General features: G+C 46.8%; 1 protein-coding gene and 1 long non-coding RNA gene across 2 annotated transcripts in view; one reads left to right on the top strand and one right to left on the bottom strand.

Annotated features, from left to right (window-relative positions):
* The window catches only part of bbg (PDZ domain-containing protein big bang), a 299,541-nt gene that overhangs the window by 186,138 nt on the left and 86,155 nt on the right, over positions 1 to 27,248 (bottom strand). The gene's annotated exons all lie outside the window — the stretch shown is intronic.
* LOC146198074 (uncharacterized) lies at positions 24,856 to 26,641 on the top strand. The gene is made up of 3 exons (XR_014704710.1): positions 24,856 to 24,949; positions 25,698 to 25,752; positions 26,583 to 26,641. It is a non-coding gene; the product is annotated as an uncharacterized LOC146198074 (long non-coding RNA).

The following is a 27,248-nucleotide window of genomic DNA, read 5'->3' as shown; positions in this document are numbered from 1 at the left end:
GGTGCAGCCGCACGGCGGCGTTCAGCCGTCGTGTTCATGCGTTCCGCGCCTTCGCTCGCGCTCTAGCGTAAAAAAGCGCCGGACGCCTTGGACTCCGGCGCTCGCGTTTGTGCCGAAACCTCCTTGCTTGGAACGTCCTCTGAATATGCAAGAGGAAGGGCAATCATCGACGCGCTTCTTTTGCGCGGCCTCGCGAAACAGGGAGGTCGCCTCGCAGTGGTGGGCCCGGTAACCTCTCTCCCTTTTATTTTGGCTTGAAAATTTTCTCGGACGTGATGGCCGGATGAGTATAACGTTGCCGGGTAGGAATTATTGCTTCTTGCGCCGTCTAGGTTCACGAGCCACGTTTTATTCAAGCACGCTGCTGCTGCGGAGCTATGCCGGATCATTACGGACAGGAGCAGTCGAGCAGCATGCATGGAAGCTTGCTCTGTGCGTGCGGAACTGTACATGACTGAGAAAGTTAGGCTTACGTACCGTTTAGAAAGTCGTCGTAAGTTGTCTGTGTCGCTTTTCCTAAGGCGGCACAGCACTGTACCAAAAAATATAATCCCCTTCCAACTAACGCACGCACGAATTCACGCGCGACAAGCCAGGAGAGAAAGGGCGAGAGAAGGTCGTTGGAAGCTGGAGTTCGCGGAGTCCACAACAGAGCAGAGTACGTTGCGCGCCGTTCAACCGCAGTGTGCTGGATCCCCACACTTTGCTTGGTGTCCTAAGGTGAAAATGCGAGAAGGTTCAGACGACGACGGATATTCGCCTATCGAGAGGAAACCAGTTCTCCGAGGCGTGCATTCCTTTAGCAAAGAGCTTGCCCTCGGGGCATTAGGAATTCATCGCCACGCACATGTGCGCGCGACCACGACGCGATTGAGCCGCTGCCGTTGCTGGTCTTGAAGGATGGGCGCGCTCGGGCGCATTCGTGGTCATTTGGGACGTCTTTAAGCACACGGAGTCTGCTGCCGTTGATGCTGCTCGACTCTCCGCAAAGGACGCATTCACATGAGGCGGCTATTAAGGACGCACGAGATGCGGCGTCTGGCATAGCAGCGGATGATGGCGCGACGAGAGACCTCAGAGCCCACGCGAGGCCTTCGGAGCAGAGTGCGTGCAGTGGGCTGCTCCTCAAACCAGATAGCTCGGAGACGAAGCCATAAAATTCCTGCTTCGCGACGTCGTCTCGTGGCGCAAAGCTGCTTGCACACAGCGCGAGGCCTTTGTGAAAGTAGGAATAAGTAAAAGTGAAAGCACGTGGAAAACCCCGACTCGATCGTTATAGCTTATTTGAATACATGCGATAATCGTAATGCGATAGATGCCATTCCAGAGATTTATGCTCTCGTTCCCCCGCTCGCAGGGGGATGCAGCCTGTGAAGTAAAAGAAACAAACGACGTGAAACGGCCCAGAAAGAAAATGCAGGATCAGAAACGACAGCAACAAGACGAGAAAAAATACGACACGCGACGTTCCTCCAGAAACAAGAAGAAGAAGAGTGCTTCAACTATTCCTTAGCGAGAGCGATATTTTTTCGCAATAAATAGGCCTTGGAAGATACTGAGCGCAAAATATTTTAACGCACTGTTACGTGTAACCACAGCAGATTTTCTTTTTGTTTGTTTGTTTGTTTGTTTCCGCCACAAGTAATGGCCTCAAAAGAACTTCTTCGAAGGGAAATCTCTTATTGATAAAAAAAAAAAAAGAAAATCTTTTATTGCTCCTCGACCTGCGACGAGGTTATTTACCACTGATTTTTGGATCGATCGGACCTCAGGCACCTTATAAAGCGGCTAGCATAAGCCGTGAGAGCGGCAAATTGTATAGGCTGTTATATTCGCAATGTCAAGCTGTTCTCAATTGACATGCGAAATGCGAAGAGGTGAGCGCGCGGCCAACCACGGCAGCGCGCATATAGCAGCAAGTTGGATCTCTCTTTGCGCCAGTCATATATTGCGAAAGATCGCGAATACAAATCAGTTGGGGCAACCTACAATTGATCGCACTATTTATCCTCGACAGATTACACTGAAAAATAACACATAACATTAGAATATTGTTGCAGAAGGCAGTTTATAAGGAGAAAGCACAAAGCAGCAGACGACGAAACATTAGCCGGACCATCGGCTTCATAATTTAGGGCGCCTCCACTTTGCAACAGGTTTCCTACATTTCTGTCTCTAAAAAACGCCAGTCGTAGACGGGAACTTTGATCGAACGGAGACGTTGCGGGATGTTGGTATAATAAGCGTTTTCAATACTCAGTCACGATTTGTTGGTTTTTTTTTAATATTCCCAGAGCGGGTAGTCGGCGTTGTGTGAAAATTCTATAAAGATTGGAAAGGCCCTTGTCCGGACGCGATATCTGCTCTAGGATGGCAAGGAAAATGATAAGGTAGTTTCCTCCAGGGCCTCAGTCCCGAAAGCCAAAGCTCAACATTTGTCACCATTCGGTTACCACTAGGTCGCCTAACATAGTATGGCGAAAAAAAAAAAAAAAAAAAAAGCTAGCCCGGTTGGTCGCAAACGTGTGCACTGCGTCAGCAGGAGGGATGATGTCTCTTTTAGATAACAGTGTTTAAGAACGGCTTTGCGGCCATAACGTGAGTGGGAATTCCTCTCTAAGACGGGTTGGAGAGCTTATGACGATAAAAAGCTCCGCTGAAGGAAGACGACAAGCCGATAAGAAAGTGTTGGTCACACATTACTCGTCAAATTACTGAAAAAAAGGTGCTGACTCCAGTCGTCCTCCAACATTCCGACTTTGAGCAGCGTCACGCAAAAGAGGAACCTTTATACCCTTTTAAGATTTTACGCTATTACAAACGGGTTAGCCATTTACTTTATTTGTCAGAACCTGAACAATTTGCGAACAAAACTATATACAGAGCGGCATGGCATGTATACGTCCTCCGCTTGCCAGCAGCTTAGCGAACATTTAAATTCTCGTCTAAGGAAGTACGATCATCGTGGTTTCCCGTGCCACAAAATTACGATGCTTTAACTTCGAGGCGGTAATTGGAAATATGTTGCGACACTCGACGGCTGAAGGGTACATACAGTTCCTCAATATTACCTAAAGGGGAGAGTGGCGGCACTGTCTATGCGAGTTTCTTAAGGAGCACTCAAACCACCGCAGCAATGCCGGGAAGATAAGGCTTCGTATTCGTCTTGGCTAGTGCTTAATTGCGCCTGCGAATCAGCAAACTGTGGCGCGATACTCTAATCTATGAGCAGATCAGTTTATTTCAGTAGTGCGTCTTCCAGTCCTTAAATTCATTTAACGCATATACAGCTTAAGATTTGTCCCGGTATGGAAACTTTCGCAGCCTTTCTTAGAGGGACGTATTGTGAGTGTCGGATTCACGTTTCATGCTAAAAAATAGCTAAGCAAAGTACGAAACCTCGTCGGCATTCCTGCGCCTATTCGTTACGGCTAAGCTGCAGCGTTAACAATTTGCCTTCTAACATTTAGAAGCTCCATGGAAAGATCGGTTTTGCCCAAATTTCACGGTTTTCCCATCATTCCGCGTGGAAAAAGGAGCAACGCATCACACTATTTCTCTCTCTCTCTCTCTCTCTCTCTCTCTTTGAAGCATTTTTGGAAGCGCGAACATCAAATATTCCTTGGGCACCTCAATTATTATTATTATTATTATTTTTTTTTTTTTTTTGGTGCCTTATACGACATAAATTCATAGTTCGGCTTGCGGGTAGACAACATGATCAAGAAGAATGAACACCAAATATGTGGTACCACAATCGAAATTATTTCTCCTTTTTTCGGCAATCAAATTTTTGGGTGCACTTGTAATGAAAGGAATTCATTTTTACGATGTCAGTTTCCCACTGGGCACAATTGGTGTACAAGTAAAAACAGCTTTTGTCAGATATCTGACCACTTATCCAGGGTTCCCGCGCAGTGTGGGCGGTTGTTGTCGTTTTTGCGACTGCATGAAGAAGCAAATTAAAATGCAGGGGCCTGGCTCTGCAGCTGAGCCACCTCCGCTGCCTCGTGCGGAAAGAGGAGAAAATAGAGAAGAAAGATAGAAAAAGAAGAAGAGGGAGAAAGAAGCAACAACCGTCGTCCAAATAATAATCCCGTGTTGGCGGCAACATGTTACAAGTACCGGCATTTAATGCGTTCCTTTTTTCGGTAACTTAGTAACGTTCGGAAATGCAACGGGCAACGTACTTACTTCAACAGTTTTCGGCAACGTGAGGCGTTACTAGTTACTCATTATTACAATTGTCTCATGCCGTCCGCCCCTTTTCTAAAAAACAAAAGAAAAAAAAAAAGAAAAAAAAGCACCTCAGAGCACTTATAAAGCGGTGTTGAAAATAAAAATGTGCAGGTGCTCTCAATGGTCCTTGTTGCGTCTCGCATTCATATGCCAGGAAACACCTGCTGTTGTGTAGAACAGCGCGAAAAAAAAAAAAAAAAACCGACAGGGACGAAGGAAGACGACAAGACGAGCGCTGACTTTCAACTGACAAGTTTATTGCATGCCTGCACCCATATATATGAACACGTTCACACAATAAAAGAAACAAGAACAACTAAACAAACACCGGAAAGTGTAAGAATGCAATCGCACCATGTGTCATCCAGAAATTTCACAACGCATCATTTTCTCGTGTTCATAAATCTTACTTCACGTTCCGATAAAGCTATAAACGGGCTGCTGATACAAGTTTCCTTTATCCTGTTGATTTCTTTTCCTTCTGAAATCTCCCGAACTGTCTGGTCATTATGCCGATTGATTATTTTTGCTTCCTCTAGAAATGGCTGGCAAGCGTCGCTTTTACAGTCCCTGCAGTGTATGCCCATAGTTTCTTTTACCGTACCAAAAACATTATTGTGATGCTCCATTAGTCTTTCGTTAATACAACGCCCCGTCTGTCCGATGTAATGTTTTCCACAAGACAGCGGAACTGAGTATACAACCCCCTTCTGGCAAACCACATAAGGGTCTTTGTGTTTTATGGTACAGCCCTGACCTATGCTTCTCGTACCATTAACTTTTCTGCACATTTTCCCTAATTTATCGGGAGCCGAAAGGACAACTTTCACACCTGCCCGATTTCCTATACGTTTTAGTCTATGCGAGAGGTTATGAATATACGGAATGACCGCTATCTTTTCTTTCGTCCGCTGGTTCGTGGATAAGCTCTCCAGGCTCGCCTGAGAAGATTTTATACTTGATAAAATAGTCTCCGCTACCGATACCAACAGCTGCTTGGGATATCCTGCGTTTTGAAGCCGTCGAGTTTGATACATGAAACTATCTTTAATAGAATGGATGCATGATTTTCTTACAGCATTAATATAGCATGATTTCACTACGCTACGTTTCACTAATTTCGAATGTGAAGATTCGAAGGAAAGCAACGGCTTGCTGGCGCGTGGCTCATATGTCCAACACGTGTGATTAGGCTCAAATTTCAGTTTAAGATCTAGAAACCTGATCATATTGTCCTGCGGCCATTCACTGGTTAATTTTAGTGGATTCAAGACATCGCGAAATTTTCTTTCTACATCTGACTTAACAGTTGCGAAGTTATCACTATCAGGGTCTAACAGGACTAAAAAATCATCTACATACCGAAAGCATCCTAAAACATTCGATTCACCCAAAGTTCGTTTTAGCGTTCGATCTTTTTCCGCCAGTAATAGATTGCTTAACACAGGAGCTATGCATGACCCTATGCAAACCCCTTGTTTTTGCAGGTAGGTGTCACCGTCCCAAGTGGCGAAGGTAGACGTCAAATACATACGCAAAAGTTCTAAGAAGCCCCCCACCGACAAACCTGTCGCATTCTGAAAAGCTACCACCCCTTTCCTGTCTATGCAATCTTCTATGCACGAAAACAATTCCTCATGTGGCAGGGAATAGTAAAGATCTTTTACATTGAACGAACAAGCCATGACTGTTTTGTTTCTATGGGTTTCTAAAAATTGGATTACTTCTACTGAACTTTTAGTGTAGTACGGATCATCCAGGCTAAGCTTGTTTAGGATTCCTTTCAAATACGTTGATACACATTTTTGCCACGTACCATTTTCAGAAATAATAACTCTGAAAGGACAATCTGGTTTGTGGGTTTTGGCACTAAAGAACAGCTGTAAACCCAGACCCTTGCTTTTCTCGATAGATTTGCTTAGTGTTTCTAGATTAAGTTTTTTACAAAGTTTTTTAGCTTCCGCTTTCACCTTTTGTATAGAAATGTTTGTCGCAATATTAAATGAGGAACAGACTGCTTCGTGGCCTTTAGTTATGTACAGATGTGAAGGTAACACCATAAATCCCCCTTCCTTGTCGGCCGGGAGCAAGCACAAAGAATTCTGTCTTAAGTATGAAACAGTTTTCCCCACTGGAAGGGTGTTCACCGGACCTTGGTAGCGAAGCACGGCGTCAACTCCTTCGGAAACACACCGGTCACTCTCAGCCTCAGGTGCCATTCTGGAGACTAGTCTGGCCATGCCTAGAAGTTCGGTAGCCGTTTTCTTTGGTTCCGTAGCGAACTTTGGACCGTGGGAGAGAACTCGACGTACGTCCTCCGGGAGGGAAACGTTGCCTGTTTTATGGATGTCGTTCGTGGTCTCCTGATCTCTGGCTTGCGACGCACGGAGCTCACAAAGAGTTTTTTGCCACATAAAGTCAGCGTTCGCGTTAGCCAAGTCCGAATATTCTTTCCATTTCTTCTTCCCTTTCGTAGGACCCTCTGCGGTATGTAGCTTGAGATATAGGCAGTTGCGGTAAAACCGCGCTTGTCTGTTCCATTCGGACTTGAGGATTTTGCAGATCCTGGAGCAATGTCCCTGTGATGGCTGGAATCCTCCAAAGAGCTGGAGAACGTGGACTGGCACACGTTTAGCTTTGATGAGAAAAGCTAAACATTTTGCGCCGACCTTTAATTCCCTCTATTTGTCATGCATCAATACTTTCATTACATGTGGGATGCTGCGTTTAGCGTGAGCGTTGTGGGGTTCTGGATTAAGTCATGTGGCTGTGCCGTTTTGACCCTATCGATCAATCAGGATTTCACGCCCACGGATATCCATGTCGACTCCGACGCCGGCTTTTCTGCGAGACGAGATATTTAAAGCTGTCACTTCAAAACTCGTTAGCCTTATCGAAAACAGAAAAAAAAAAAAAAAAGACAGTGCTCAGTAAGAACATTGGCCAATGCTTTTCAAAAGTTCGTCCCAACCGAACAGAGTGATCCACGCAAATAAATGCCGACTATACTGCCTGATATATACTGTGAAATGGCGTTAGCTAAATTCCAAGTAACTTTTCATTCTGTTAGTATACCGCCTTTGTTTTCATGTGTGAGCGAGTCAGTAACAGCGATTATTGTTCTACTAAGGTCGTCGATAAACGCTCTCGCCGCTTCTGACACATGTCCAGAATGCTACAGCACCATGTTAACTTCATTGCAGTCTGTTTTCGACGATTCCATGTAGAAAAACTTTCTGCTTAATTCCACGCACAGGCTGCCAGCCTTACAACTTCCTTTTGTGTTCCATATGGAAGGCACTTGACGGTTCTCGAAGCTTCGAGGATCTTAGTGCAGAATCACTGCAGGAAGTCGCAACGTATTTTCTTTAGAGCTTTAATTTGAGATGTTGCTCAGTCGTACATTTAAATACAGGCAAAGGGAACCAGCGCCATTTTTTCAGCGAAGTGTAACAAAAAATATTGAGCTTTCAAAGCTGCCTACAGCATCGAGTGAGAGGAGTACACGAAGAGCAAGGCGCCTGTGTGCTGTGCGATGTCAGTGCACGCTAAAGAACTCCATTTGGTCGAAGTTTCTGGAGCCCTTCACTATACGGCGTCTCTCATAGCGTGAGTTGATTTGAGAAGCCAAACTCCATAAAACAACGACTCCTTAGGAGGGTCTCTGGACATAAATAGGTCAAGGCAATCATACGCTGACCCAGCCAGCCTTAGAACCTTAGAAAGAGAGCGACAGAGATGCGAGCAGACACACCACTGTTCGAGAGCGTATATGAGCGTCTAATTCTGGTCTCCAGTACCTACTCACATCTCCATCAGCCACATCGTGCTGTCATTAACGCCCGCGTGAAGTCTGACCAGGAGAACAGTCAAGAGCTGGCCTGCTGGGGTGACCCTCTAACTCGAGAGCCATCGTCCGAACGAAAATTCCTCCTGCCGCTGCCTGTGAACGGCGAGGTGTCTTTCGGAGATGAGAGCGTGTACACGTTCCCTCGCACACGCTTCAGCGGACTCGAACACTCCCTGCCCGCCCGCGAAGCTGTAATCCACTTTCTCATCCCCGCCGCTGTCACAAACTCCGCGTCGTTAACACAGAAACGTCAGCTCTCATGCGAAACGTCCGACGCGCATCGCTCGTCCGCTCAAGCGCGCCATGTGAAAAGGCCTGGAATTAAAGGAAAAAAAAAAAAAAAAAAAAAAAAAAAGGAAAAAAAAAAGGTATTGACGCTAGGCACAACGGCTTATTATAAATCGAGGCCGTGTGTGTATGTTTGGCCAAAGCAACATCTCCAGACTGGCCGCACGGCCTTGGGGCATCATCCAGGAAAGCGTGTCGGGGGTAGGACCTTGAGGTATCAGTGCTGTGAAATTTAATACAGTGGAGGAGCACGCCCTAGGGTCGGCTGGAGCGGCGTAGTCTCAGTGTACGGTGCAGTGACGGAAGAAAAGGAAAAGTGAAAATAAACGAACATATACATGAGAGCGTTCAGTATTCGCTGACATGTGCCCTCTGTTATATAAGCCAAGCGTCGGTGCACACTTCTGCCGTTCTTGTCTCTGCTGCACGCAACAGCACAACATTGTGTGACATCTTTCTTTTTCTTTTTTTCTTTTGCACAAGCCTTTTTCTGGAGCGACGCCACATTAACTCTTCAGAAACAAGTAATCATGAATTGCGACCACAGAAACGAACAGTGCGACAAAAAAAAAAAAAAAAAAAAAAGAGAGAGAAAGAAACAATATCGCGCTGTCGACAATAACACTTCTGTTGCCAGCCTTGAGTCCCGACGATCTTGAAACTTGCTTCGCACGTACTATACAGATAGCAAGGAAGGGATATATCCAGCATTCAGTCAGCTCTCTCTATCCCTCTTCTCGAATTACGTGCAAAGTGAGCTCACCAACCTAGTTTATACACAATCAATTCTCAGTGCCGCAGAAGGTCCTACGTAGGCTCTAAAGTTATTCGACTATAACACGCTCTCGAATCATCGAACAACGTTGGTCGACCGGTAGAAAGCGCACGGACAAAAAACATCCTCCCTCGGGGTCACAACTACTGACGCCACCTGTTCCGTTATGACGCCACAGGGAATGCCCGAGGGACCTGCTTCAAACTTGCGAAGCCTTGATAGAAGCAAGACGTCGATTGCAGTAAATCAGAGTACGTTGACATCAGAATTTTCCGTATTTTTCGTGCACTTCTCAGGGCAGATTGTCATCGCCGAAGAGCCACTTTTGCAACGCTAGCTGCCTTCACGTGACAACCAGGCATTGCATCTTTATTTCGTGCTGCCTGACAAATTCCAAAAGGCACCCGATCATACGGCGAAGACAGCGAAGAGACGAGCACGCCCGTCGAGCGCTCCCATTCGTTCGTCAGGAAAGAAATGAAGACCGATCGCTATCTGAAGGGAAGGGGGTGGCATTTTTCTCAAGCCGCCCCAGCCGAGACGCAAATCGTGAAGACGGCAATGGAGGAATGCCGACAGCAGACGAAAGATAACGCGACGAACGCCGCGAGCTTGCGGACAGCGGATTCTATTTATGCGTGAGAAAACGAAATTCTGCGCACATTCAGCCGTCTGTCTGCACCGCACGATGGGGGATCCGTGGGGCCGCTAAAAAGACAAAAACAAAAGAAAAGAAAACGCCTGCAGCGATAACATGAAAACGAATGGCACGAGAAGTTCCCGCGATACAATTCGCGTTCCCGAACGAGGAGGCAATGGCTGGTCTGCAAGGTCAGCCTTGAGTCTCGGAGGCGCGCGAGAGGGTGGTACAAATGGATGGCCATAATCGGTACTGCGTCGGCGCTCCGATATCATCACAGTCGCGGACGACATGACAAATGGCCAGCATCCATTGGCCTGTCCGAGCGAGTCGGCAGGAGCGTCGTTGTTCTGTAGGGCGCGCACGTTTTTAGAGAGAGAACGACCCGGCGCAAAGCTAGTTGCACGCGATGCGCCCTGCTGCGCCCTTGTGTTGCCCCGTTATTATGTTTCCCGTTGTCTAATGCCTCACGAAATTGTCGGCGCGCGGGGTGCACACAGCACGCCCAGTTCAGCTGTCACGCCTCGCGTTTCCTTGCCTGATTTTATTCAACCGCTGTTTCGGACCGCTGGAAAATGTGCATGCGAGTCTCCAAAATATCGCACGGGCGTTTGGTTTGGAGCAGAAATTTTGGTGAGTTGTTTGTAAAGTATGGTTGAAAAACGCGACAAAAAGCAGTGACCTTCCGGTATTATAGCATCCGCCTCGCATTCCGGAGACACTGTTGTAATTCTAATAATGCCACCAGTTTTCTATTGGCACGACATTTTCCCCGGTCTGATGCTCGCTCTTCTATTGGATGAAAGTCTTGAGAAAATAATTTTGGACCAGATCATTTTTCGATGCCCTTTTTCCAAGCATTTCACCTCTTAAAAGCCGAGCACAAGGCCAGGATCATGCATGAACTGCACCCGACGGCATGCACTACAGGGATTGCATCAGTTGCCCCCAGAATGCAAGCGGTTGGCGGATGTTACGAGGTCGTCGCTTTAGAGAAGGTTCCGCTGCGAAGGGCGGCGGAGTTGAAGGCTCCGGAATCATTTCGCTTTTTTCAAACGCGCACTGACATCGCGCACTGCACGGGCGCCTTGCTTTCCGCCTCCAACAAAATGGGGCCGGCATTCGATCTAGCGACATCGGGGAAGCTGCCGAACACGCCTGGGTGCTAATTTAATGAGCGTTTTAGTCTACGGATCCGCTTGTGAGTAAGCGCACGAGCTTTGCATACGAAATATACGTGACAAAAAAAAAAAAAAAAAAAAAAACAAAGAAGAAGAAGAAGCCCTGAAGTAGGTCGTTTTCTATATGAAAAAATCTGTTTCTTTCCCTTTTGCAGTTGAAGGTTTGGGGATTGAGCACGAATAGATGAAAACGCAGGTACCACGCTTTACAAGCGAGTTAGACGTGCAATCCGTGCTCGCAAGGGCGTATAAGGGTTCGCCTGGGTATCATATATAGCTGTTGGCTGCTGACGTCAAAACAAGCACGCACCTTGTGAGATCTTCAAACAAGTAGAAATCATCAGAAGGCTGCATCAGTCGGCATACCTTAGAGGTCACGGAAATACATTGACGCGGAGAAAAATGAAAGACGAAAAAATAAGAAAAGGTGGAGGCAACAGCGATTAAATACGTGCGTCTCTGAAATGAGACTATAGATCAAAAAGATAGCCCATCGCAGACGTCTCATGCGAAGTATATGCGTTGACAAGTTTGAATGATTTGCCCGCTCACGACTCAGGAGACAATTTGCAGCGATGTAACTCATGACGGGTTATACGCGCACAGTATATTACGGCTCCGAAGAGGAGAGAACGTCAAGGTGGAGTCCAAAATTATGGACAAGGTTTGAGATGCCTCATTACTCTTCGTGCTCGTTTGTATTTGCGCTGTCTGAGAGAGAGAGAGAGAGAGAGAGAGAGAGAGAGAGAGAGAGAGAGAGAGAGAGAGAGAGAGAGAGAGAGAGAGAGAGAGAGAGAGAGAGAGAGATGGGAGGTTATAGAATGCGCTGGCCCGTCGAGATGAAGGCAACATCCGCGTCGACGTCTTGTTCGACATGCGAAGGGCGAGCGCTACTGAAAGGGGAGAGAGGCGAGCGTCAATTTGCGCCTGCATGCTCCAATGTGTGTCATTTTTTTTTTTTTAAGCGTTCTTCTTTTTGCATGACGGATGTTCCAAGGACGGCGGATATGGCTGCCCTTGCCTGTCTCTCCAAGCCGTGTCGCGGAGGGCGAGCGACCGGGCGTTCTCACCCGGATTCACAGACATGTGACCTCCATATCCATCTTGCAGCACTTCACTGTTATTTTTATTTCCACGTTTGTAATTCCGAGCATACGCAGGTGTGACGGTGGCTCTGGGTCTGTGCCATTGTTACGGGACCGAAAGATTGGTCCTGTTCAGTTCGCCCTTTGGTCGTCCGCTGTGACTGACACGGATGGCGAAAGCAAGCTTGGTTTGCTTACGAAGGTTGCTAATCTCAAACAAAAGGCGCCGCTTGTTGCACTTCCACCGACGGCTACATCCTGTGACAAATACGTCATGACGGTACCTGAACAGAAACGCGCGCACTTAACGTTAACGTTGTCACTACCTACACGAAAGAGATACTTTATACTATATATAAATGAAAAGCTGTCAGGAAGAATTAATGCCTGTGGATGAAGCTCGCAATCGCTGCTGGAGAAAGACCAGTGTGTGTGTGTGTGTGTGTGTGGGGGGGGGGGGGGGGGGGGGTTCCATTTGAACCTTGTCTCTTTCGGATTTCTTTCCGCATAAAATGAGTTTCAATTTGATTTTCCAACGTAAAATTTCTTCCTTGAAGGGAGGAGGGGTGGGCCCGCTTCCGCCCCGTTAAACCCGGTCACGTTGTCCATGTGTAGCCTAGCCAGTCAGAGATGCGCTTGAAAATGTCATGACGTCACCACACTTTGCCTGAGAAAACTGCCGATGGCTCCGGCGCGTGTATTCCATTTTATACTCCTTCTAGCAATGTACAAGTTTCGTTCTCAAATAAAGCACCGTTTCGACGTTGTAACGCTGTAATAGAGTGATACAAGGCTCCTTGAAATTAATTACGATTTTCTTTCAAGTTTTATATGCATGATTCCTAAGCATGACTTGGAAGGCCGTAGTGAACCTTGTTTTTGCGCGCCTAACATGAGCACAATTTATGCTTCCAACGAAGCGGCGGAGTGACATGACTGCCGAGGATGTAATCTGCATTCAGTGCATGAGGGATTGGTTTGTACTGCACATGAGCGGCTGCGGCACCGCATGGTAACAATAGCAAAAATACCAAATCCGGGCATTTAGGGTTTTTCTTAGATTCTTAGAGACCCCTTTCTGGGAATCCCCTGTCGAGGTTAACGTTGCACAGGAGTGCACGTGAGCACAATTCTTATCAGGCTAGTAAAGTTTCAAACGGGAACTCTTGAAAACGAGGCATGGCGCGCGCCTCTCTTCAGATTTTTTTTTTTTTTTTTTTGCTTGGGGCATTCGAATTAATCGCGTTTTGAATCTCATGTAATCGCGCGTCCATTTATTTGGGGCCACGTACGAGGAACCTGAATTTCTCTCTTACATACAGGCCGCACGGCTCCGAACGGCTGCTACACTCTCAGACTGAGCGCGCTCGGGCCCTGAACAATCGGTACGCAGGAAACGGAACGAGGAGACATCGCGAGCGAGCGGCGTACCCGATTCCGGCTCTGTTCTCAGAACCTAATTTTTTGCGGCCTGACCTAGTCTACGCGCCCGCAGTACGTGCGCGAATACCCTCTCGCGCTTACACGCACACACACAGACTCGGGAGACCGCGATCCTTACTTGCCTCGGCGCGGTGTCCGGCCGGGGCACGTCTCCGAACCTGCGGAGAGCAGCCGCTCAAGTCTTATCAGTTCCCGGCGGAGATTCGCCGTGGCGGCGGTAAACAATGAGCAATCACAGAATCGGCGCTCCAAATCTGAGCCGCTTTAGCGCCCATCATATTCGACGACGAGGTGAACAAGAGTTCGGGCAGTACGAGAGCTCTAAACGCGGGAGCGCGAGCCTCGCTCGTTTCTGACGAGCATGATTGCGCCCGCGCACATACGCATAAAATTCCCGCGTGTCTCCTGTGTGCCCCGCACAAACATTGTCGTAAGCACACAGGCGCAGGTGCTTTCATCGCTAGATATATAGCAGCCCCATCTCGCAGCATCGCATGCCGGGATAGAGAGACGCTTGACCAGACATATCTCGAGTTCACGGGCAAATATTTGAGAACAGTCATCGTAGATGCTGCTACTACTGTTGTTGGTTCTCCCGCGCTCGTACTTATAAGCCCCTGATGGATGGCCGCTAAGAAAGGCCTTTGCGCTTCGTTCCGACGCGGCGAACAATGGCATCAGGCAGCATACGGGGAACGAAATCGGTGCGATTGCCCCATCGAGGAAGACAGAGTCTCTTCTTCCCTTCCCCTACGCCTGGTTGGGCAACGGAGCCGGAACTGGACAAGACACGCACACAGATACGCACCACGGGGGAGTGCACCCACGGGGATTCCACTCGGTTGGGTGCCCGCATCACGTGACCCAAGGAAGTGGACCCCGGATGAACCTGTACGCTTTGTGCTATACGGAGGGGTCTCAATCGGGTCTGGCCGATTCCATCGTTGCAAACGATGCGAGACGATGCTGAGCCCTTGAAATGGCGGCGGCATGCTTGGGCCTGGATGGATGGCGTGAGCTGGGAATTTTCCGCGAGCCCATAAGACGCTTCATGAGTACATCGGTCGTGTACCATGGCACTTTATAATAGCTCGCAATTTCGAAGGCACAGCATGAAGTCGTTACGATGCGAGGAGCGAAAGGTCGCGGTGGCTTGTAGACGCAGTTCACGCGGTGTGCATTCATGTCTGAAGACATTTTCTAAGTCCGCCACAACGTCTGTTGTGTCTGCAGATTTAGGCTCCAAGTTAACATCTTAGCGAACATATCAGAGACTTTGAGTGATGCGCTCACACGTCACTCTAGCGAGGTAAGCGAAAATAAATAAATGAAAGCCACGAAGGGCGCAGCGCTCTGCCATGTTAACGGAACCTTGCGACATAAAATAGTTTACGAAGCATCACATCCAGCTACGTGTGGTGTAGTTTTACCCCCGTGTCAATAGTCAAACGTGTCTTGGAAAGTGGGCCACCGGTAAACTTGCGGCAACCTGTAAAATAGGTGTTTTGGGACTTCAATTATGAATATAATAGTGAATATAGTGACACCGCTAAGTACATGATACACGGCCTGATAGCTTAAATACGGCTGAAAGGGTTTTCAAGGAATGCTCACAACATCCAGCGCATACTCACTATTGCTAGTCTGTCTAGGGTATTGGCCTCAACCTGTAAATATCTACCTATAAATAACACGGAAGTATTCACGCTCCCACCAACTATATCTAGTGTTACATGCGTCATTAATGATGGGTGAGCAAATTTTTAACATATGAAATATGCATTCGTGTAAGGAGTGAGCTTTAACGCTATATCGTTAAGGGCCCCAAGTCACAGAAAAACGCGAAGATCAGAAGAAAGTAAATAAACAATAAAAGTTTCGCGGAATCCCGCGTTGTCGAACACCTTCCTTCGCAGTGCGAGGCCAGCACGCAGCCACTCCAGCACAGAAACGTATTGCTTCTCTCCGAATAAAGATGAACCAAACGTATACATTGCCTTATGACTGCCAACTAACGGTTTAGATGCATCATTAGAAAGAAACTAATTACAGAAGTAATAGTTAAGTGAGCAGTAAAGAACATTTCCTCTTTGCTTACCTGCGATGCGGCGCTCATTGGAAAATTCCATCGATCGTACGGCGCTGCCGCAGCAGATGGCGCGAACCGCCGCCCAATTCGAAGCCTTAATCATCTAGCCATCGTGTTCAAAGCACTGGCGTTTAAGGACAGCGGAGAAAAAAAAACAATAAAAAAAAAGGACTAGTGAATTTAAACGGGAAGAAATAACTAAACGGTAGTTATCTGAGTGGTGTTTAAACTCGTCAGGAGTGAAATTTCGCCTTGCACTACAATTCAAAAAAGGAGTGGTGTGTCATGAGTAGTATGTCGTTGTAAAGCTGAAGAGCATGAGAAGGCGATGCGAACGGTGTCCGATATAACGCTATCGCGTAGGACTCCTAAAGGTGAAGCTTAAACGCCCTCCAATTTTACTAATCAGAATGTGTTCACGTCGGTACCGCGAAACCGCAATGTGCACATTTCAAAATAGGCATGTTCAGCAGTTTATCCTCGCTTCACTGCCAGTGATTGATTTAACGAAGGGAAAGGCGCGGTAACTGTCTCACTTGATTTCTGTGGACACCGCAACCGCGCCGTAAGGGAAGGGAGGAAGATGGGAGTGAAAGTGGAAAGAGAAAGAGGAGCCGTAGTGGAGGGCTACGGAGTAATTTCGACCACCTGGGGATCTTTAACGTGCGCTGACATCGCACAGCACACGACGCCTCTTCGTTTCGCCTCCATCGAAACGCAGCCGCCGAGGTCGGGTTCGAACTCACTGCCAGTGACCGCCAATCATCCGGTATAGTGCGAATGTGGAGAAGCCAACTTAACAAAGTTTGAAAGTGGTCAAACGCAGTCAGATAAGTCGCCTGCTTCATGAATTGCTTACCAAGTAAAAATAACGTCACGAATTCAGTGCATGATCTTCCACCGTAGTCGTATACCTCTATTCGGCTAAATGAAAAAAAAAAAAAAAAAAAAAATATATATATATATATATATATATATATATATATATATATATATATATATATATATATATATATACATAGAGAGAAAAACAAAAGTGTTCTTTGCGTTCTCCCGAAATCGATCCAGGGGTACTGTAAGGGTTAGCAAATGCTACCATGAAGTATTGGCTGACTTGATTGGTTTACTGGAGTTTAACTTCCCAAAATGAATCATCATCATGTCGGCGCGTTGAACTTTAACTCGAGTTAAAGTTCAGTGCGCCTACATGATGATGGAAAACCAACTGGCCGCCATTACAGCATTGCTTGCAAAATGGATCAGGCTATGGGAGACGCAGTAGTGAAGGGCTCCGGAAGTTTCCACCACCTGGGGTTCTTTAACGTGCACCGACATCGCACAGCACGCGTGTGCCTTGCTTTTCGCCTCCATAGAAAAGCGGTCGCCGCGCCGGGATTGTCGATTCTGCTCACGTGCCGGTGTATACCACAGCATCCACGAACGCGGGTTGGCGGCCTCTTATTAATTGGGACCTCGAAAACTTTTGAAGCTTGAAGAAGACAAAAAAAAAAAAGAGAAAAGGGGGGAGGGGGAAGAAAACCCGTCATCAGTGAAACGGGTCGTATCTCTGGTCTCTTAAAAGAAATGGAAAGAGGAGCAAAAGTGACCAGAATAGTAAAACTGAAGAGCAAAAAAGTGGGAGCAGCAATCAAATAAAAAAAAGTGTGCTGGCCACGCTTCCAGGAAACTCTTAAATGGTAGTCAGACAAAGCAGCAGTTTTCCAGAAAACGTGCTCCATATATAGCGGCATCACCGGTACCGTTGCGTGCCTAAGGCGTTTACAGCTGCTGTCCACGGGTAGGGGGGATTCCACGGGCGCTCAAGCAGGGGCACTGGCCAGACGGCCGGCCACCCACGGACATTAGGAAGGAGCCGAGGATGAGCGGTCTGTCCGGCATCTCATTCACGACTTCTTAGGTTTTCCTTCCTTCAGCGGGACCAGGCGTCACCGAGAAAACGCACTGTGCCATGCCGCGCGCGTGCTCGCATCGGAAGAGAGAAGCGCACGAGCGAGAGTCCCACAGACGCGGAAGGCGCGAACTGTGTCACACCTCGGGCTACAGTGGTGGTGGTTTCGGTGGAAGAGAGCGGAGGCCGGCTCAAAGTTACGGACCTGCTCAGAGGGTTTTCTTTTTGTTCTCTTCTTTGTTCATTGTCAACAACAACAACAACAACAAGAAAAAAAAAACTGTAAAAGCTCGCGTAAAAGGCAGATCGCGCAGAAAGTTGAATACAACACCGGCGAGCGCGCACGGTTCGCCCGAGACCGAAACACGCCTGGCATTGTGCTGTGCGAGTGGTGAAGAAAGGAGGAGCAGCGGGCCTTCCTTCCGCGTCGAGTGACGACGGACGGGCCCCAGTTGCCCCAGTGCCGCCCAGCCATGAGCCCGGGCAAGGAAGAGGCCGACTTCGCCGTTCGAGGACGACAGCTTGCGGCGGCCCTGCTCTGGGCGTGCGCACCGCGAGGTCGGCCGAGGGAGCACCCAGCACGAGGCACAGGAGCGGCAGGCCGCGGGGTATGCATGCCGGCCACTGCTGGACTCTTTGTAACCCCTGGAAATGCTGCAGAGCTGCCGCTAACCCCCTTCGGCCCCTGCCACCGGTAGTAGTATTACGCGCAGGAATATAGGCCATCGGTGCGGAAGGCACGCACAGCCATACAAAAGGCGTGCGGACGTAGCCGCGCCGCGAGGGGAAGCCAAGGCGGCCGCTCGCTCCTTCGGCCGGTCACGCCGATTCATTGCCAGCGCTGCTGCAGGGCTGGGTGGGTGAGCGCGCGTTCAGAACGATGGCGTTTTGTCTGCGCCGCTTCAGCGCAGAGACAAAACGTTCCAATGGCCGACTGATGCTGTCGTCCTCCTTCCGTCTGGCCGTACGGCGGAGAGGTGTCTTTGCGGCTCGGTGCACCTGCTTCAGGCTGAGCTGTGACGCCGCAGCCGCGTGTCTTGCATTCAGTAGTAGTAAACGTCGCAATAGAAAATTCAAGTCGTAGTAATAACTACTTTTTCTGTAGTAAGTATGCGTAGTAGTTGCTGTTGCAGTATTTGCGGAGACAGTACTTGTAGCAGGTCCAAAATGTAGTAAGAAATAAAAATTGCAATGTAGTAGCATCACTTTTACCAGTATAGTATTACTTGTAGCAATAATAGCAGAAATAACAGTAGTTGCAGCACTAGTGATAATACTACTAGCTGTAGCAACAAGTAGTACTATTTACACGTTTACAATCTGAACCAAAGCTGTGAGTAGGAGCATTCTTCTTCTTCTTCTTCTTCTTCTTCTTCTTCTTCTTCTTCTTCTTCTTCTTCTTCTTCTTCTTCTTCTTCTTCTTCTTCTTCTTCTTCTTCTTCTTCTTCTTCTTCTTCTTCTTCTTCTTATTATTATTATTATTATTATTATTATTATTATTATTATTATTATTATTATTATTAGTAGTAGTAGTAGTAGTAGTAGTAGTAGTAGTAGTAGTAGTAGTAGTAGTAGTAGCAGTAGCAGTAGCTATCATGGTAAACTACTTACTCATGTAAATTATCTCGATGTTGCGGACAATCGAAGTTCAGAGTCAGGCCATGCGTTCGCCTCACTCAGGGCCATAAAATACATTGTATGACAAGGAGCAGCCCAGATTTCATGCTTTAAAGCACTTCGATAAATGCTCCGCCTAAACACTAACATGAGCGTTGTTTCCTTTTAATTTTCAATGATTTAAAGGCTGGCACTGCATCGACTTAAGGTGTAAATCGAGATGATTTACCAGTGCGTTGCATCCAATCGATTTGGCAAGTGCACTTAGTCATAGACGAAAGTTTTACGGCTTAACGGTTGTCGGCGGGAGAGTAGTGCACGCTGCAAAATGATTCATTAGGGCGGAAAATGAAGAACACACAGATATACATCGCACGGAACAGAGAAACTGTGAAGCGATATTGAATCGAACCACTATCGTCACCGGGTGCAGAGACGACACCTTGAAGTTATTTTTCTAGGCATTAATGTGCACAGCACTGAAGAGGTGTGAATCAACCTCCTGTCGTTATCGCTATTTACGCAAAACAAAACCAAGGGGACGCTAAAGAGAGCACAAGTAAGTTATGTCATGTGCATTACAAAGCGCTCACTAGGTCCCTTTCTAACGCTTGCTCCCAACGAGCGTTATATGTAGCCCCCATAACCGGAAACAATAAATACAATGCAAGAATAAAAATACCCTTCTTGCCTTTGCATTGCGTACCTTCCTGGCATGCAGAGGGCCTGGGTTCGGACTCCAATGACGACAAATTTGTTTTATTCAATTACTACTAACAGACCATTTAAAGTAGCCTCCTCGCCAATTTTATCTTATGTAGGCTCTCCCCCAATTCGTAAGATTTATTTTAACGTGGTGTACTTAAAATTCTTATGCTGGCTCATGTGGTTGTGACGTCACGACCTTGTCGACCAATGAAGATTTTTCCCCACTCGCCATTTACGTCGGCGGCGGATTTTCGATGAAATAGCCTATTGTCGGGATCGTAATTTAGAAAACAAAAAGTGCATATCTTATATACATCAATGACACTGAATGATTACGGTCCGGTTTCCTCGCTGTTTGGTTTCTCTTGTTCCATGCCCTCTCTATATCCTGTCTCCCGTGCCGCATTACTTGGCTTCAGGTCAGTGCAAGTGTACTCTTATCCTGTCTCCCCTGTCACATTACTTGGTTTCAGGTCGGCGAAAGTGTATATCGTGCTCTGCCATGTACTTTCTTCACATCGCTGTTGATTGTTTGTTGCGTCAACGTGAACCAACCAGTCGTTGTCACCCCTCTTCGAAACGAACTCATCAAGACCGACACATCAAACGAACTGCATGTCACAACTCTGCTTATGAAACAATACGTTGTCAAACTTGACATCATTGCTGTATTTGATTGCGCGTATACGGTGACTGGAGCATTAGCCGCAGACATGGAAATCATTCGTATAAGCCACTAACGACATTAGTCAATTAAGGAAAGTTAAGAGAGCAATGGTTAGCCTTGACCGCCTAGTAAAGAGCAGAGACATTAGTCTGCCAACCAAGATCCGTATAACCCGTGCTATGGTCTTTCCAGTTGTGATGTATGGATGCGAGAGTTGGACTGTGAAAAAGGCTGACCGCCGAAGAATTGACGGGTTTGAATTGTGGTGCTGGCGAAGACTCTTAAGAGTTCCTTGGACTGCCAGAAGATCAAATCAGTCGATATTGTCGACCATAAACCCTGACTACTCATTGGAGGGTCAAATTCTAAAGTTAAAGCTCAGCTACTTTGGTCATCTGATGAGAAGAGAGGAGTCGCTGGAGAAAGATTTGATGTTGGGAAAGGTTGAGGGTCGCCGGAGAAGGGGTAGGCAGCGAACGCGATGGTTAGATGGCATTCTCGAGGCATTGCAGATGAAGCTATGTGATGTTAAGAAGATAGTGAGAGACCGGAAAGCGTGGCGTCACATGGTCCATAGGGTCACGAAGAGTCGGACACGACTGAACGCCTGAACTGAACTGAATGGCCATTTGAAAATAAAATAAAACGAAATAATGAAAGAAGAAAAACTAGGTAGGTGGCGATGTAAAGGGCACCACATTCTAAGGTTTCCGACTGGGTGACAATTTTGTTCCAGATAAAACATCGCCGCAGAGGCCACCAAGTGCAAATACAAACTACAGAAGAGGCTAAATGGCATGAAGACAAAGTGTAGGGTGGGCTTTTCAAAGATAACTTAAAAACAAAATGCTCAGCCCGTAGCATAGAGACAGTGCGAATGGCTACGAAGGCAGTGAGAGAACAAATAAACGTCATCATTATCATTATCGTCATCATAATCAATAACAACAACAACAACAACAACAACAGAAATTACAAAGTAGAAACAAAAACAAAAAAGGAATAGGCGAGCACGAAGCAGTTATAGCTCCTAGGAGTTGTTTAGAACATTACATGGTATTAAATAAATTTGTGAACGTGAATGGAGCTTGAGTAAAGTGAGCATCATCACCATAGTAACCACAAAAGCGAAAACCTTCATAAATCACCCCAGTGTATCCTACTATAAGACAAAGGTAGATGACGTCAAAATATACCTGACTGAAGCCATTCTTGATTGCCGTTATTTCAGCAAGCTATTCAGGCTTGCCATCCCATTTGAGTTTCTGCGTCAGTACACAGACATGATCAACTTGACCTGGGACGAACGCTCGACCAGTGTAACTTCAATCAAAGAGCATGTTTCCAAAGCGAAACGATGTGGACCATCTGGCTCAAAGTGGCGGAGGGTGAATACACATTTTTGACGCTGACACAGTTCACGCGCATCGTATGTGTAAATTTCTTTTTCAGATATGCATTTTTATCTCATTGTAGGCCGTTAGTCAACATTTCATCGGCCTCCTTTCGTGTACTGGGCACCCTGGTCAAATGATTGACATCGTGACACGTCTCTGCAGCTTAATGATGGGCATTCATCAGCGCACCGTCGCTATATGCTCTCGCGCTTTTCGTGTAGTAAATATTACGTGTAACGAGTGCATGGAAACGAATACACACGTATCAAATACCGCAAATTGCCCTAGGAGAACGAAAGAACAGCGCACTTGACTGGGACCAAGCAGGCACGCCTCGAGCGGCAGGGTACGGGCAGTAGAGCACGAACCGAAACACCCCTGTGGCGCTCAGTCGATCCGGCAATAATCAGATTACTCTCAGTGGAGGCCAAAATGGTCATTATTCAGCTGTGGCGGCAAAAACGCTCGTTGTCGCGGTCTATTCCTCTATATATTATCTTTTTTTTTTTTTTTTTTTTTTTTTTCTAAGATACGGCATCGGCGGGCCACTGCATCTGGAACCGATACACTTTCTCGAAACGGCCATTGGCCGCACCCCTCCACTTTCTCCGCGTTCCACGACGTCAGGCGCAGCCCAAGGAGGCGCGCCGAAGCTCACCTATTTTTTTTTTTCCTTCGAGTGCCGAGCAGAACAGGGTCAGCAAACTGGCGACAAGCATTTTGAGAAAGATCGACACCCAGTACCATTTGCAGAGCTCGCGGAGCCAGCGTGCCCCCACGGAGTACATGTGAGCGGCCGATGCACACGCCTCTCTCCTCCCCTCCAGAGCACTTTCCTTTCCCTCCTTCAGATCACCGGCGTCTAAAATGGCTCGAAATAGAAGTTCCCGCGCGGGCGGGAGCAGAGAAAATTCTTCGATACAGCGGCAGCAGGCTGTCCCATGCCTCGTAGGAAACAAAACGCGGCGCCGCAGTGGGAAAAGTCTGCTTCTGGAATGGCAGCCGTTGTAGCCACGGGCGAGTGCCGCGCCCCGCAGAGGAACTGGCCCTCGCACTGCGTCGAAAGGACCCAGCGTGCCTTAGCGTGTGTGCGTACTACGCGCGCGCACCGTATACGCTTGCCAATGAAGCAAATCCGTGTCAGGAAGAAACGCTGCGCAAGGCGGCTCTCATCCCGCGTCTCCTCAGTTTAATCTTGATTATCGACCTCGTCCGACTCTTTCTGGGTGGACTTCTTGGCTCCCAGTCCCATATAAGCGCTGCTAAAAGCTGGCTGACGCGTAAGAAGACGCCCACAAGTCTTTCCCGTCCGTCTCCAGCAGCAGCGAGGCGGAGATAGCGATACTCATTACTCGGGTGTCCATTTTGAGATAAAAAAATATCTGTCAGGATTGCTGCTTCTGCTGCTACTGTTACGGCTACTACTGCTAACACCAATTAATACTGTACTGCTTCTACCATACTCCCATTTCTACTGCTATTTTTATTATTGCAATGTTCTGCGTCCTGCAGCTACTATCCTATTACTGTTATTACCATTACTACTACTACTACTACTACTACTACTACTGCTACTGCTACTGCTACTACTACTACTACTACTACTACTACTACTACTACTACTACTACTCCTCCTCCTCCTACTACTACTACTACTACTACTACTACTACTACTACTACTACTACTACTACTACTACTACTACTAATAATAATAATAATAATAATAATAATACTGGATTAATTACTCACTGACATCCCCCCGAACGCCATGTCAATAAGTCATTGCTCACGTATGCTGCAAATAAAATTGTGTTGATGGTTCCATAACCGGAGGTAAAATATACACCCATAGTTCCTAACTGCACAGGCATACAAGCGTTTAGTTCTACTGTTGCCATGAGGTCATCATGAGTGGAAATGTCGGCTTACTTTTTTTTTTTTTTTTTTTTCACTGCCTTCTCTTCTTCACCCAGACCCTTTCGTACACTGCACGACATCGTTGCCACTGGCGCGTTCGAATGCTTGGCACCGACAAAGTCGTTCAATGCTTTTACAAAAAGAAAAAATATTGAATGACTCTGGCACCGCTAAAGGGATGATGGTTCGATTGGCTCAAACGGACAGTGCATAACTGTCATTGCTTTACTGGCTAATGACTTACTTTTGTGATGGAATTTGTGATACTATGGACTTTGTGCATACAAGGCGGCGTACAGTTGTGTACGCTAGAATGCCAGGCAGCTGACACATCGATATATTATCAATTTTTCTAGCGAAAACAAATTTCAGTCCACTCGTATCATTTTTCCAGATTCACAATGACATGGACCTGTAATACACACGAACTAGACGATGTAAAAAACAAAACAAAAACATCCACCAAACCACGGAAAAATATGCTTAAAGTCGACTTCCATTAGTGATAAAGAACGGAAATTCAGGTGCGCTGATGCTAAGGATGAAGCATACTACAAACCTCCCTTGCATTCGCGTTTCCTAACAATACTGACCTGCTCGACGGTTTTCGGTATCGCGCAAGTGTTCTGATATGGGGTAGCCAGGCATTTGACGTTGTAAGTGAATAAACAAGATCGAACCAGATTGCATACACTTATTGAGCATCTTTTGAACATAATATAAAAGTTTTACAAGGTTATCCTCGAAGTGGCACACTCAACAGATTACTTCCTGGGTTGCAACACAAGCGCCTATACTTTGCACAGCTTTTCGCATAATGCAGAACGTCTCATTTATGTGGCGCATTATCGGTGCGGTAAAAGAAGGACCTGCCCCGTTTCTTAACTTTCTAAGCCAAATCAGTGCTATAATAGCTTCTCCGTGCATCGTTTTCCGGTCTCTTCAGGCGGGCTCATCTGTGTGCGCCGCGTGACCGAAACAATGCAGTGAGTTATTCTCGGCTGCTCAATTGAGTGCACTGAGTGCAGTTCGTCTTTTTCAGGTCCAGGCAACCGGTCAGTTCCTCTAGCTTGAGTCGCTGCCATTTCCGCGTGGAGGTCTCTAACGTACTTGGGGAACGAGCGTATCCTTACATGGCGCAAGGTAAGAAAAAGCGTTCCCCTTCTGAAGCTTTTCTTTTTTTCTTTCTTTTCTAGCGGAACCCTCTTTACGGACTAAACGGAAGTAGTGCACATAAATGATCTCGCCAAGAAACGGTTAAAGAAGGGTTTTTTTTTTTTTTTTTTTTCTTTCAGGAGTAGAAAGGGGGTTTCTTGTGATGCGGCTTTCCGCGGCTGAAATGTTCTGACATGCAGCCGGTGTCGTGAGGTGCACATTTCTGTCTGTAAGCGCTCATTTCTTGAAGTGATGCGTCAATTTAGCAGTAGAGCTATATTTAGGCTTGAATATATTACGCTTTTATTAACTGCGGGGCCTACTTGCTCTAAACCACAGTGTTTCTTAATTTGCAATCAGATTTTAGGTGACTGTTGTAACAGATCACGAGCTTCGAGTGCGCGAGAGATCAATATTCTGTCCCAACCCTAACCTGTACAGAGTCAGCCATTTCGCTACGATCTATTGTGTCCGGTAACAGGCACTATTACGTCGTCTTACTTACTACTAAGATAAGAACGACGCACATTGCTCTCAGATGTTAACGATGCTCAGTCATGAACTGAGGAACGTACACATTTCCCGAAGGGTGCAACGTGAAGTCAGAGATGTCAAGGTGGTACTGTGTGCATCGCCTGCACCGTCAACTTGATTTTCTGTCATAACAAAGCGGTAATTAGCTTTTCTCGTGGTGCGTTTTGATCAGCTTCATTTTTCTATGCTGTGCGCTTTTCAGGCTGGTTTTGTCTCCCGCCATCGTAGGACATCATTGAGAGATAGTGTACGAAGAGGTGAGTCGGATGAAATTTTACCGTTGCAGATATCAGCTCAAGAAAGCTTAGTCGGCTAGAAGAGTTGACTACTGCGGGGAGGACAGCTATGTAATTAACAATCAAGATCACGTAGATTCATTCTAAGCAGAGAAGTTGGCTTTTGAATTACCTGGACAGCTGATTACCTTTCTCCTGAGACCAGTGTCCTATTTCATCTTCTTTAGTGGCGGCGAGCGATCTGATTACCTTAAACTGAAAGCCCCAGTCTGCATAATGATAGTCCTCTTTAAGTGCTAGCGGGTAACTGAATCTATTATGCAGCTTAATAATTTACGGATCGAAGTAAATCATACATAATTACAGCGCATTGATGTGCTATAGTGCTAGAGTAGCCATCTGACTTCCTGAGCTATATGCAAAGCAGTCTGGCAGAGATTCAAATGGCGCAAATTTTGTTTGCTCAAATGAATGCATGAAGTAACTGTTTATCTCCATCTTGGCTGCTCGCCATTTGGATGTCTGAAGGGGGCGTGCAACAAAACGGTCTGTGCCAAATGTACATGATGCGAAGCGATAAAGAACAACTGCATGATTCAGTTTTCAAGGGTTTAGCGCTAACTCGGTTCTCATAAATGTGCGTTAATGAGGTTCACTGAGCACCAAGAGGGATCTGCTGTGCGCAAGGCCTCTAGCGGACAGCGCAGCTAGGAACCCCAATTAGGAGGCATTCCATGCTGCAGTTTTTTATTTTTCTCCTTTATCCCGTGTCGTGCAGTGGATTGCGAAATTTACGTTGGTCTCATGAAAGAGTTCTTATCTTCTATTTTTCTTTTTTCCCACTTCGCCAGGGTGCCTGCCTAGTGTACATACGGAAATATTTGTGCACGTGACACGATGACAAATTGGGTAAGTGTGCTTCGTATGAGACGAAAATGTGGTTTTAGTAGAAAAAAAGATTTCCTCTGCGGGTTAGCTTTTAAATTCTTTTCTCCATTGTCACTAATCTTGATCTAAAATTTTACGGTAAATACTATAATTCCGATATTGGAAATACACAGGGAAGAACTGAGGACAGTGCAAAATGAAGTTCGTCAGTGGTTACCGATATACAATTTTTCTGGCCGGAGCGGTCGCAGTGTAAGAGATGTAAGTGGGCCAACGTACAGTTGCATTTGTCACCAGGAAGTACCATATGACCCAATCGTTTCTGGCAGCTGCATTTCCGAATGTACACAGCTTAAAGGGTGGCGATTTAGGTAAACTAAACCATCGACGATGGACGCGTCAAAGGGTACGTATGTACGAAAGACTAGCGTGGAATCAATAGATCGCCCTCGTCAAAACGTTAGTTGCTCCCGTAAGTCAACACCCTCAGCTTCAATTCCCACATAATAGATGGCCACAACCATAGCAGATATGCTTTACCGCACTCTCACCTGCGTCGTGCTTCGCTTCACGGCGAGTTGTGACACCACACCAGCCAAAGAACCCGGCCACCGGAACACTAGCGTTAT

The sequence above is a fragment of the Amblyomma maculatum genome, chromosome 2, assembly GCF_055883805.1.
Source record: "Amblyomma maculatum isolate TAMU_Amacu chromosome 2, ASM5588380v1, whole genome shotgun sequence".
Lineage (NCBI taxonomy): Eukaryota > Metazoa > Arthropoda > Arachnida > Ixodida > Ixodidae > Amblyomma > Amblyomma maculatum.
Note: the sequence above shows the minus strand (reverse complement) of the source record. Positions and strands in the feature narration are given on the sequence as shown.